The sequence below is a fragment of the Dermacentor andersoni genome, chromosome 5 (genome assembly GCF_023375885.2).
Source record: "Dermacentor andersoni chromosome 5, qqDerAnde1_hic_scaffold, whole genome shotgun sequence".
Taxonomy (NCBI): Eukaryota; Metazoa; Arthropoda; class Arachnida; order Ixodida; family Ixodidae; genus Dermacentor; species Dermacentor andersoni.
The window spans coordinates 78138714-78151968 of NC_092818.1; the positions used below are offsets into that span (position 1 = coordinate 78138714).

The 13255-nt window shown below is 46.8% G+C and overlaps 1 long non-coding RNA gene across 1 annotated transcript in view; it reads left to right on the top strand.

Moving 5' to 3' along the window:
• The first annotated feature begins 312 nt into the window (after positions 1-312).
• LOC140218357 (uncharacterized) overlaps positions 313-13255 on the top strand; it is a 174338-nt gene continuing 161395 nt past the window's right edge. The window contains exon 1 of the long non-coding RNA XR_011894636.1: positions 313-1696. This is a non-coding gene — a long non-coding RNA (uncharacterized lncRNA). The remainder of the gene's footprint in view (positions 1697-13255) is intronic.

Sequence of the window (13255 nt, forward strand, 5' to 3'; positions counted from 1 at the left end):
GTGGTTGTGGTTCGGAAGGATTTTTGGCCAAACGACGTCCGACGCAGGACGCCGGCGCCGCATGCTTTTGTGACACGGGGCGGTTAACGCTATCGCGTTAAAATGCAGCCGCCGCTGCCGGGATCTGGAGCTTAGCAGCGCAACGACATAGACACTACGCTACCACGCTTGCGGGTGCGTAATTGGCTTCAGAAAAGGATAATATGTGGTGTTATACAAAACATTCGCGCTGTTTTTGCGAAATTATTTTCAATCTTGGTCCCGTGAAGTGTCGAATCTTTTGAGAGTGAGTGACTGACTGACTGACTGACTGACTGACTGACTGAGTGAGTGAGTGAGTGAGTGAGTGAGTGAGTGATCGAGCGAGTGGGTGGGTGAATGAGTGAGTGAGTTACGCAGAGGCAAGAGTTGGCAGCCCACCTGCATACACAAGATCTGATATTGCTAATCTAGTTATTTCTCGGCTGGAGTAACAAGCTCGAAAATATGTGGAACTGCTTTGTCTGAGCACTTTTGTTGAATAATTCTCACGGTTTGGTCCCCGACATATGAAACCACCCGGTGTTCAAAATACACCCGAAAGACGGCGAAAACAGGCCAAATGGTTTCCCTCTTCATTCTTACGTTTTCTAGATTCATCTCACCGCTTTCTCGCTTGTACATGCGCCTTGAATATTCGCACCTTTTTCGTTGGCACACGGGGCCCCTCGGCTTCCCAAAGACGCGAGGCTAGGTCTTTCTTTCTTTCTTTCTTTCTTTCTTTCTTTCTTTCTTTCTTTCTTTCTTTCTTTCCCTTTCTTTTCTTGCGTCCTTTCTTTCTTTCGTTCTTTCTCGCCCAGACCAGTATTCTTGCATCGGGAATGCCATTGTTCAGGATGGAGCGCAAAGTGAAGAAGTAAAAGTACGGCCAACAACCCTTCAGTTCCCGCGTCTGTGCCAGCGCTTGTCTGCCGTCCTTCTGGTGGAGACGACGGCGACGAGTTCCCCCGTGCAGGCCGTCGCCGCTTCCGCAGCAGCAGCAGCAGCAGACAGCGTCCGGCGCGACAGAAAAGCGCGCGCGCGGTGGGTTTCTTTCAATCGCGCGCCACCACGATCATAATTTAAAGCTGTCAAGGAGAGGAGAGGCTCGGCTTCGCGACTCGGGGCTCGCTCGTCGCTGCTGGTGCCCTGGGCACAGATCAACAAAAAGAAATGGGAGTAAAAAAAAGAAGAAAAAAAATGCCTGGCGCCGAGCACGCGCTTGCTCCCCAGAAGTGGGCTGCCGTCTCCCGTTCGCAAAACAGCGCGCGGCAGCTTTTCCCATTCGCATGCACCGCAACGAGAGAGCGCAGCCGCATGTTGTAGTACGCAGCGAGGTCGCCGTGGTCCCTGCCGACGAAAGGGTCCCGTAGCCGACTTCTCGGAAGCGAACTGCGTGCGCATAGTCGTCGTCGGTGACGACTTGTGTCGTTTGCGGCCTGGGACGACGGGGTGGGGGGCTCTGCCCCGAAGTCGCCTTTTCGAAGGATGCATCTTCGCACGTTCGGACAAAAAGAAAGGGGGGAATGGTGGGGTTAAGCCTGCCACGTCGAAGCCGCCTTCCGGATTACACGACCTTCACAATAAGAGCCCCAACGTCAGAACGACCCCCCACCCATCCGACGCCGTTCTGCTCGTTAAGACAAGGATTCTTCCTCCAGTCGCCGGGCAGGCACAGGTAAGCAAATGGCGTTGCAATCGGCAGCACTGAAAGCACGAGAAGTCGCGGACAGGCGCCTTTTTGCTGGCAGTGGCGGCGGCTTTTGTCGACGGAAACAAGCTTAGCTATGCTTGTTGGCTTTTGATGCTCAAAGCAAATTGCCTCTCGAAGTCCCCATACCGCCCGTCGCTTTTCCTTTTTCTTGTTCCTCTTTTCTTGTCGGTGTTGTCGACAGGCAATCCTTTCGTTTCGGCTAGGCCTAATGACTTCTGCACCACCCTTCTCCATCCTTTCTTCTTTTGTAGGCGTTGTTTACCAGAGGACCAAACGGCGAACACTTGCAAGCAGGGACAAGGTTTTCCCGAGGGTCGGCTCCTTCCTGGTGCATTAAAAAGGACTTGCCCTTAAGAAGCCGTCGCAAATACTTAAGAGGCCGCGTATATGTCCTGATGTAAGGAGCGACTAATGCGTTAAGGAAAAGTGCGGTTTCGTATTCGGTAGAATCTGCATAGCGCTGTAAGCTTTCCTTCATTCATCAGCTTGGAGGAGTCTTTCTTTTTATTATCGATTTTTTTCTTGCTGTTTCTCTTCTTAAAACGGGCCTGTGTCACGGAAAACTTTCGGCATGTGTTGGCATCGACCAGAAACATCTTGGACATTCACCGACCATCTGTGTGATTTAGATGCCAGCTGCAAGCTTATTTTTAGACGGCCTTGCCAAATGCTTATAAGCAGGGTTGCCATGGTAGCAACAATATTCTTTATTGCAAAGTTTTCATTTCAACGTAAGGTTTCCACACACGTCCTTTCTTGACAAAAAGCGTATTGCGCAAATATTTTATGAATTTGAAAGATACGCGCCTGGAATTCTCTGCGCCGGTGCTTCAGTGCTAAGTGCTTCCAACTGACTTATCAATCTAACGCGATAACCAGGAGTACAGGTTTTCGGGCTAGTTGGTTCGTTGAAGTAACTGAGGTCGCAGAGCTTAATTGACACGGACAAGAAAGACGACAGGACGTGCGACAGGATAGCGCAAGTCATGTCGTCTTTCTTGTTCGTGTTAATTCAGCGCTATGACTTCAACTTATAACCTGATAACGTAAGAAAGCTATACGAACGGCTTTGTGGAAACGGGCCTTCCTTTGTAAGTTTATGCAGGCTCTGACGTCATCTTGTTTTCGGCAGGAATCCTGGTCTGCTAGAGGGAGAAATATTGTTATTGTTATATAAAGCTGATCCAGATGCGATTGGTATCATATCATAGCAGGAGATTTCCTGCTACACGTAGAGACGTTTTTCAAAAAACTTCGACTTAAAGTGGCGTATAAAAATAGCTTTCTGTACGGAACATGCCGCTACGTTTGTGAGTGTTTCAATGGTCATGAAATTTAGCACGTTTACCGTGCCCCTGAATACACAAAATTAGTACACAACTAAAGATATTGAACATACGACCCTTTAACATTACAGAAGTTACTTGCAGCAAAAGCGGAACAAGGCGTTTATGTATCAACGCACCGGCCTTGCAGCAGCACCTGGCCACACGAAGACGACAAGAGAGAAGACGCTTGACGAGCTGTTGATCAGCCGTACTGTTTTGACAGCCAGCCTTGTATGATATTGTAACTACATTCTTTTATTTTATCCATTCTACCTCTGTGTAATCCCGCTGACAATATCATTAGAATACTTGTTAGCAGGCAGCGCTTGAGCAGCGTTTGTGATAATTGGCGCTGTGAATTTGGGCATGAACTGATGGCCACTTATGATGTGTGGAGTGAACGTGATCCGAGCTTTGTGTTCGGATCTACCATCCACTTTAGCATGTGGAGAACTAGTCCGCCATATATATTTCTGTTGAAGGTAGATAAATGAAGCATGCGAGGTACATTCTCTAGATCAATGTCTCCAGAGCTACCGATTTACAACGTAACAGAAGAGAACGGATAACTTTTTGCTACTTACTTCACAAAATAAAACCGGCACTTCAGCCTTGACACTGACTACTTGAATCCAAGACTGACAAATATATAGTGACCTGCTTTATTTTTATTCTAACAACTTGAAAATACGATCGTCATTCAATAAAACGCATTTAATCATTGTTGCATGGTTCATCGAAACTTTTATTTGCCGAGATGTGGCAACGTGAGTCCAAGTATACACAGCAGCGCACCTCTCCGACGGCAAGGGGCTTATTACGACGTAGACTTTTTTTGTTATTTTTCAAAGAAAAGCTTTCGTTGCTTGGCCCCTCGCATCTTTAAATGATATTTACCCACAAAAATCATGAGCCATTCCACTCTGCGAAGGTGGTTGACCAGCGAAACTGTTTAGCACACGACACGGAGGTGACACAATAGTCAACAAAGGTACGAACTCATTTATTGTCTTGATGGGTGATCATCGTGAAGAAAGGTATGCACACTCATTTATCGTCTTGATCGGTGGTCGTTATTTCACTCGCAACCGCAATCACATTCTTTGATAATGTCAAATCGATGAACGTACGCAGCTGGGTGCATGGTTGGTTGGACCGGATCGGTGTGGCATCGCAAGGGATATGTCCGCAACACGGAACGCGTATATTGCTTCCTTTTCAGTACCGACACATAAACATCGAAATCACCGACAACACGGGTAGTGTCATCGCAGCTAATTCATGCAAAGTGAGTAGCCATGCACTTTATGGAGCTATGAGCCATTGCATTTTTTGCTTGATTACGATAGCATGAATGCTTACGAGGGTATGAGCCATTGATGATGATAGTTTTTGTTCACGGAGAACAAAAATGCATGGAACCCTAGCTTTATACAGCTTCACTGTAAAATGGTTCCAGTGCGAACATCATTGTTATAACACAATAAATAACGACATAAATCGCGCGAACATGCTGTCTGATCATGGTAATCACGAAAGCGCACTCATATGCTATACCAGAAGAGCGCATGCATGGTATTCAACGATTTCTTTGATGTTCTTAAGCTTCCTATATTTGGCCTGCCCCGTACCGGGGCACCTCTATATAGGTGCGCCACCGGGGTCTCCAACTCAAGACATTTAAATTTAATGTTTATTTTTCCTTTAGAACACAATAGGAAAGTGTCCAACACTGTTTGTACATGCAGCACCATACATGCAATGAGGCCGAGTGCATTATTAAACCATTCGGACCAATATCTTTTTATCTTTTCTTCCTTTTCGCGAAGTTGACCACCACCAAAGAGCGGGAAGCACGAAATATCCATGGAAAAAAAAAACGGGGGCGTCACTACGATCATAAAATGCGACCTTTCTGCGAAATTTCAGCAAGGACGCGGTATAGCGGTATAATGACAAAATATCTTGGATGCGAAAGCATTATATGCGCCATCACGCGAAAATCCAGCGTCGTCGGCGCCACCACCGAGCGTCGCCGCCGACCAAAAATGACCGAGGGCGCAAAGATTTAATTAAAACATGTCAAAAAATGCTCGGATCGGCGTCAAATTTCTCAGGAAGGTTCTGGTAAACGAATTAAATCAATGGCTTTGAAGAGAAAATTTAGTACGTTTCGGTCTGGGTGGGAACCGAACCCGGCCCTCCGGGTAGCGAGATGAGGACGCTTCCCCGACGCCACGGCGACTCCACGGTTGTGGCGGACTTAAGGTGTGCCTATACTGCGTGCGTCATTACACACGTCACGTCGCGTTGAGAGGAGGAGGAGGAGGAGGAGGAAAAAACTTTATTCTTGTCCTGTACAAGGTGTTGCCACCCGCCTGGCTAGTCCCATGTTGGGACCGGGAGGTCAAGCCTCCTAGCCCTATCACGGGCGTACTGGACAGCCAGGACTTGAGGGATATGATCTGGAGATCTGATCATTCCTAAAAACCGATTCCGGGAAATGCCAGGGCCGAGCGACCCACACTCACATTTGGCCCATTTAGATTTGGCCTTACCGAGGCGCAGTTGGAACGCAGGCGAGAGACTGTGCGCACAAGGGACGCCTGGAAAAGAACATTTCACCAAAGGGACCATAACGCTTGCGCATTCCCACACGTAAGCAGTCATAAGTGTCTCTGGCGAATTTTCTTTTTCTTTTTTTTTTGTTTGCGAAGCGCGTAGAAGAAACGTACGTCTCCGCGTTTACTGTTAGCGCGCCGAATTTCACGAAGGGTGGGCTCACGTTCAGTAGCTAAGAGTATCCTCGAAAAACTGTTTAAGGAACATGACTAACTCCAAAGCGCCACCTGTATGGGACTTAATGCAAACGCTGCCGCATATGGTCGGCGCATAAGTCACTCCGCATCCCACTGTATTTGCGTCGAAATTTTAATGCGACTCCTCACCCATGCTCAAGGGACACAGTTGGGTTCATGCAAATTTGCATGTAATTAAACAAGCAGCGAAACCCGCAACGGTCGCCTCGCTATATACGCACGTACGTGTTCCAGCGAGCCCGGGTGTGAGCATATACACGCATACAAGGCAGCACGGATAACTCGCGGCCGTCTTCGCTATGTGCCCGCGGTGCATTCGTTATTAACAGTGGCGTCGCTCATTTGAATAAGGTTTAATTTGTCCACCTACAGCGTCATTAGCAAGCAGCGCTGCCGGCAGGGGGAAAGGTGCGTGGCAGCCAAGTCCCAATTTCCAAAGCGACAGCGTGACAACCGCCTCGGTATTATACGCTCGCGGTTGAGCCAATATACCGCGCGGCAACAGTATACGACGGTGCCGCACAGCTTGGAGGCGGGGAAGCAAGGTGCGGAATGCGAGATTATGAAATGCGTCGCATTTTCGCGTCACACAATCAAGCGGCGACGACGACGACGCATGCGTTCGGCCATGATTACTCGGTTTTGCAACCCGCTCCTGTGGGAAAGGAGTCGGAGGGGGGGGGGGGGGTGCAAGTCTGAGTCACCCGGCGAAGTGCGCACACCGACGCGAGCGCGCAGCTCGACGACTCTTCGCTGCTTGACACATCGCAGGCGCAATATGTGGATGCCCGCGATTATAGACGCGCTGATTAGTCATCATAGCTGGCTACGCGCCTGCGCACTGTTCCTGTAGCCTCTCTGCGTACGTGACACACAGGTCGACCTTACAGGCTTCCCGACGTATTGCATTAGCGTGGAATCAGTGCGACCCGCCATTCAGGTCGCGTTGCATTAGTATTGTAATTTCCTGAAACGATTGCATGTCGAAGGTAAAAGTCTGTGCAGGACGGAGTGTCACCTTCAAACGTTCCCGCTGAGCTGTATAGGTTATTGTCTGGCAAGAGGCATTTGTGTGAGTACAAAACTAAACTCGTTCGGAGAGGGTGTTATATAGAGGGGTGGGGGGATGTACTCAGATGGTTACGGGAATAGTATAATGTCTAACTAACGAGCTTAACACAATCAAATTATAACTCCTCTGAAAGCAGTATGTGTCAAAATGCATAAAAGAGGGGAGGGGAATTACAAGGGAGGAAATAAAAGTTACAAATGCGAAGGCGCAGTTTTGCTTACGTAGGTACGACTACGCTGTCATTTGCATGCAAAAATAGGAGCAACCACTCGAGAACTATATTTCACTGACAGCATAGGCGTGAAAATTGTTACTAATGTAGGACATAAAGCGCAAAGATAAATTACGCATACGACCCCTGTGTTAAGTTCTTGCAGAGAAGACATAGCTAGTAGAGTTCAGCAATGCCAATAATGTAAATCCGGTTTCACCCTGCGGATGCCCGTGATTAGGCGGTCAACTTTGCACTTAGACTTGCATATTGCAACGCCGACGCCAAACGCTATTGCGGCAGAGAGCGGTCAAGGCACTGCTACAGCTTTTAAGGACAACAGCAGACCTGCACAGGCTGCTGTAGCCTAAATTCGCGTTCGTTGTATATACCGCACGTGATCCTGTTCTGCGATCACGTGCGGGGATCATGACCGTCTGTGATCGTGTATCTGTGCTGCTTGTCTCTCACTCTCTACTTTCCGCTTATCTATAACTATTTAAGTACTATAACTTCTTCCTATGATCCAGCCTGCCAGATGGACGAGGTAGATTTCACTCTTGATTAGCTGTGACACGCGCTCAGCCTCTCCAACCGCCGCACTTTTTCAGGTGAGGACGTCGGGACGTACCAAGCGTTGCGGAACATTGAAAAGAGTTTTTATGACCGTGCATTAGACAAGTATAATGAAGTATGGAGAAACTGTGTAATCCCTGCTGAATGGAAATCGCCCGTGGTAATACCAATTTCAAAGCACGGGAGCCCTGCAAGACACCTCAAGTCCTACCGGCCAATATCCCTATATAGCATCGAATGTCATCAAGTTAATAGAGTGAATGGTCCTGTTTTCGCCTAGATGTCAGGCTAGAGAAGCTAAATTTTTTCCCTGATGTCATGAGTGGCTTTCGTCGCCGCCATTCAGCTCTGGACAGCACTTCAGACTTTGTGTCAGTGGTTGCATTTGGCACAGGAAACAAGCACTCCGCCTACAGATGCTCTTCCTAGACATACAGCAAGTTTTCGGCTCGGTTCCGCATAAGGCGATTATTTTCGAATTTCGGGTCGTCTGCCCCGCTTTGTGCATAATTTTCGGTCGGAGCGCCGGATGAAAGCACGTGTCGGAAAAATAATCAGTGAGTAATCAGTGATTCACAGTGCGGTGTTCCACAGGGCAGCGTATTATCACCGCTTCTGCTTAAAACCGTACTCGCCGCGCTTCCAAGTCACTTGCCTTGCGACCGTGACTTCCCCATGAGCATCTATCTATGCAGAATATATTGCTCTGTCGATAAGTGGCCCTTCGAGTCTTGGTCCGCAGCTATGTGCAAGCTTGCAAAGAGCTCTGAACGCGACTTCGGAGTACTTGGCCGGAGTTGGCTTGCAAATATCACCTGCTAAGACGCCTGCAATAACATATCATCCTAAACAACGTGTTCGTCGGACAATGAGCCGACTGTAATTTAACGATACGCCAATAAGCTGGGTGCGACAACACCGTTAATCAGTCTTAAACGTGTCGCGTATAGTTTGATGGCTCAACTGGAACGAGAAGATCGCGTTGCCCTTCGACTAATGCTTGGATTACCTCATGAGGCGCAATCGGCCGCATTACTCACTGAAGCGCATCTGTTAACTGCTGAGGCCACAAGCAGACCAGAGAGTTCTCTATCATATACTGATCGTCTGCACCGCGCATCGAATGGTCAATCGCTCCTTGATCGTCTGATTCACCGCCTCTTTTCTCACAAGGGAAAAATGGCGGCATTATTTACGAACATTGCTGTCATTTCTAAACACGCTGCTTCAGTTACGCCTCCACCTCCGAAAGATATCACCAAACACTTATTCCCCATTTCTCTCACAATCCCTGACATACACAAAAAAGTCTGATATGCCTATTTCGGCAATAGTCCAATTGGCTCAGTCGCACATATTCGAAAGATTTCCAGATTCTCTCCAAATATATCACAGATGCATCTGTACAAAGTGACAGTCAAGACGCTTCTGCAGATGTTCTCTGCCCTTCGACGCAAGTACGACGTATATTTCATATACCCCATCTAGCCTCGACAACAACTGCGGAGCTAGCAGCGATTAATGTTGCACTGAAATACGTGCACGAGGGGTTAACCGCATCGAAGATTGCCATGCTGACGGACTGCCGCACTGCGCTTAGCAGATTACAGCGCAGTCAGATTGATTGTCGAGTTGTGCGCAGCATTATACTCTGCCAACAAGATCGTATCACATGGCACATCTCTCGTTGCCCAATGGATACCTTCACAAGTTCACACGTATACAGGATCGCCGTAAGTGAAAAGCTGATCGGCTGGCTTCAACTATAGCGCTCATAACGGCTGTGCCTGCCCTGAAACATTGTGCGAGCTTTATGACGCTCGTCTGCTGATTCGTCGACACCTAGTCAAGCAGTATCCAGACCGAGGCGTCGCAAATGGAACGTTCCCGCCCCGTGTTCGCGGTCGAGGTTTGCCTCGTCGTGCTAGAGCACATCTACGGAAGCTAAGGATTAAGGATAAGCTGTTAAAGCTATAAGGACTAAGGAAGCTACTGAAGCTAAGCTGTGTGAACGTGTGCTAACGTTTATACCGACAAGCATGTATGGCCAGTCCATCGTGTGCGTCTTGCGGCTGCTGCGAGACACTTAAGCACCTGATATTGGAGTGTCCCGCTTTCATTGGGCAGCGCACGATGCTAGTGACGTACTATCACCTCCCTGGCCTGCGGCGCACGACCCTCGACGAATGTTTGCACCCCAGTGGTTGTGCGTCTCGACGCAATCAGGCTCATCGGAGCTCTTCTTACTTTCATAAAAGCTTCTAACTTAGGTTCACGTTTGTAGCTTATTCCTCTTTTCGGGTGACGGGACGACAAACAATATTTCTTCTATTTCGACATGCTTTAGTTGCATCACCTGCAGTGACCGGCCCTATACTGTGTGCGACCTGTGATGTGTGTTTTCTTCCTCATTTTTGACATTTGTCAGCTTTCTCTTTCCTTTCCTCTTTTCTCCCCGTCTTCCCATCTTCCATTTCTGTGTTTCTCTCCTCCTTTCTACAGGGCAGGCAGGCACAGTGCCCCTTCCGGTGGCATTTTCCAGCCTACTCCTCGCTTTTTCTTTCATGTCAGCTGTATATATGTTTTCAAAACAACAGCAACAACAACAATTTACTCTTATCTTTCTATCTTCCCCTATATTAAGGCGCTGAGCTGTGCGCCCTAAATATTTGGAGAAAATAGCGCTTCTTCCCTCTTCACGATCACTCTCTCTCTCTCGCCCCATACCGAATTTCCCAGTGCAGAATAGCAAACCTGATATTCTTTCTGACCTTTCCCGTATCCTTGCCTCTCGTATGCTTGTACGAAACACAATTTTTTAAATTCTTTTTTCTCTTGCTTAGTCTTTAAATCTTAGATTTTTTACCATGCTTTTATAGCTTCATTCCAGTTTGTTGACGACACATTTTTGTGCACTTGCAGATTACACATAAAAAGCTACACTCAGTAGTTATATCTGCCATTTTAAGGTTCAGACTTACAAAAAGGAAAAGAAGCCGGGGGGATTAGGGTGTAAGCATTTATTATGCCTTATTTTATGCCATTCTTATCCCCTACCCCTCCGCAGTGGCCGATTCTGGCGGTGCCACATACAGGGCTGGTAAGTGACAGAACGCAGAGGACCGTTTATGGAATAAAACCTTTACGATAATTTGACCGAAATAACCACTGTGATGTAACTTTGCTTGAGTGCAACATCTGAAAATGCCCACCGTTGCAAAGAGAGAGGGATAGAGAGAGAAATGAGATGCGAAATGCGTAGAGGCTAACCAGAAGACACAACATCCAGTCTGCTATACAGTATTGGGGAAGGATGAACTAATTTATTTATTTATTTATTTATTTATTTACCCTCAAGTGCACAAATCTATACAGAGGAAAGTGGAGTAGACAAAGATGACAAAAAAATTACATCAAATGTATAGCCACCTGGAGGCACATACGAGGATGCCATTTTCAAGGCTCATACAATTGAAAATTCGAATACGATGCGAAGTACAGTGCATCCAAACAAGGAAAAAAAAAGAACAACGTTCACTTCACGCGTCATTAATTAAATGACCGTGTGTCGGTGAACGAAACAAGCAATGGTCTGAAAGGGAAACGATATCGGAAGTAAGGCGGTTCGAATTTTTGGCCATGCGCCGTACGAAATAATGAAGGAAAGTGTTAGTGCGGTAAATTGTGAAGGGTGCTTTACGGTGATACAAATGGGCAAAACGATATGACCAACTTACTTTTAAAAACTGGACGATGATATATCTTGGGAAAAAGCCTGAGTCGGGAGTTGCTATATATATATATATATATATATATATATATATATATATATATATATATATATATAGCTTTAGAAACGAAGGTGCTCACTTACGAAGATTGCATCTTTAATGTTCTTAACGTTTCGGCCGTGGCACGGCCTTCGTCAGACATTCTGACGAAGGCCGTGCCACGGCCGACACGTTAAAAACATTAAAGATGCAATTTTCGTAAGTGTGTACCTTCGTTTCTAAACCTACCTATGCACCAGACCTACAGAACTTCTAAATGAATTATATATATATATATATATATATATATATATATATATATATATATATATATATATATATATATATATATATATATATATATATATATGGTACCCCGCACCTCCACCAGAAATGTTACGTGTGGAAAGACACAGACGAGAGATGCTATTTACACGCTATTTACACTGGAGCCAGGCAGCCAGGCTGACACTCGCTCGTGCCGAGGGCACCGACCAACTTCTTCGTCGTTCTCGCGGCTGCTCGTCTCTCGCGGAATCATATCGTAATAATAATAATAATAATAATAATATATATATATATATATATATATATATATATATATATATATATATATATATATATATATATATATATATATATATAACATGCAGCGTTATTCTATATCATTTCAAGTGAGTGAGTGACATGTGATTGAAAGGGGCCTCAAATGAAGCGTGCATACTCAAGTGTCGGACGCACTGGTGCTTTATACATTGTTAGTTTCACAGGATTAAGGGTAGAAACACAAGAAGTTAAAGCGCACGCAGAGACAGCAAAAAAAAAGAAACAAATTCAAGGGCGCACATAAAAGTGAGCGGATGATGTAACCACTCCAAAGGTTACAACTACGGTAGTAACCGAGTTCGTATTATAACTTCCGATTTACCCAAGTTATTGTTCGCCGGCAGAAAAATTGCACAGAGGGCTGCACCCTCCCCCATTCGTCTCTGTCTCATTTTGCGAGGGTCGTAACTAAAATTAGCTAGGAGCGTTTACATTCTGCTCCACGAGGAACGGCTCTCCGGACCATCCGTGGCTTATTAGTGGCTCTAAAAACCACGACCGGTGCTGCCGCTATTAACGCTTAATGGTTCGGTTTCTGTGGCGCGCCAGCCTGCTTACCAGGTGTATACGGCTATACTATTCACACGAGTCTACAATTACCACCAAGGGGAACTAAACAACAGCAAGATGGTAAAACAAATAACGTCACCACGCTGCGAATAATGTGTACTTGTGTATATACTTCCCTCTCTATCACTTCTCCCCCACACTTCTCATCATACGGGGACTTTTCCAGGAAAGACTTGGCGGTGTGGCCAGCTTGCGTTTATAGACCGAGCTAAGGAGGAAAAAAAAATTAACGGAAAAAAGAAGAAACCTCCCCGAAGACGCGCAGAGGAAACCGCCGCTCTGAGGGAATGGCTATTTAATTACGTCGCGCGGCGGAAGTCAGTTATTAATTACAGTGCGGCAAGCCTTGGCGAAATCTAAATAGACGACTTAATCTTTGTTTACACGTGCTTTAGAGAGCGGTAGCACCTGTTAGCGTGCGCAGCGGGGAGGGTAATCCGATCATTTGGGGGGGGGGGGGGGAGGCAGGGCGCCGGGCGATTCTTCACGGCGCGCCAACGGAGGCGCGCGCACGCGCCCGGCCCTAATGGCAGTAATGAGCGCCATTTGTTCGCGGGCGCTGGCCCGAGAC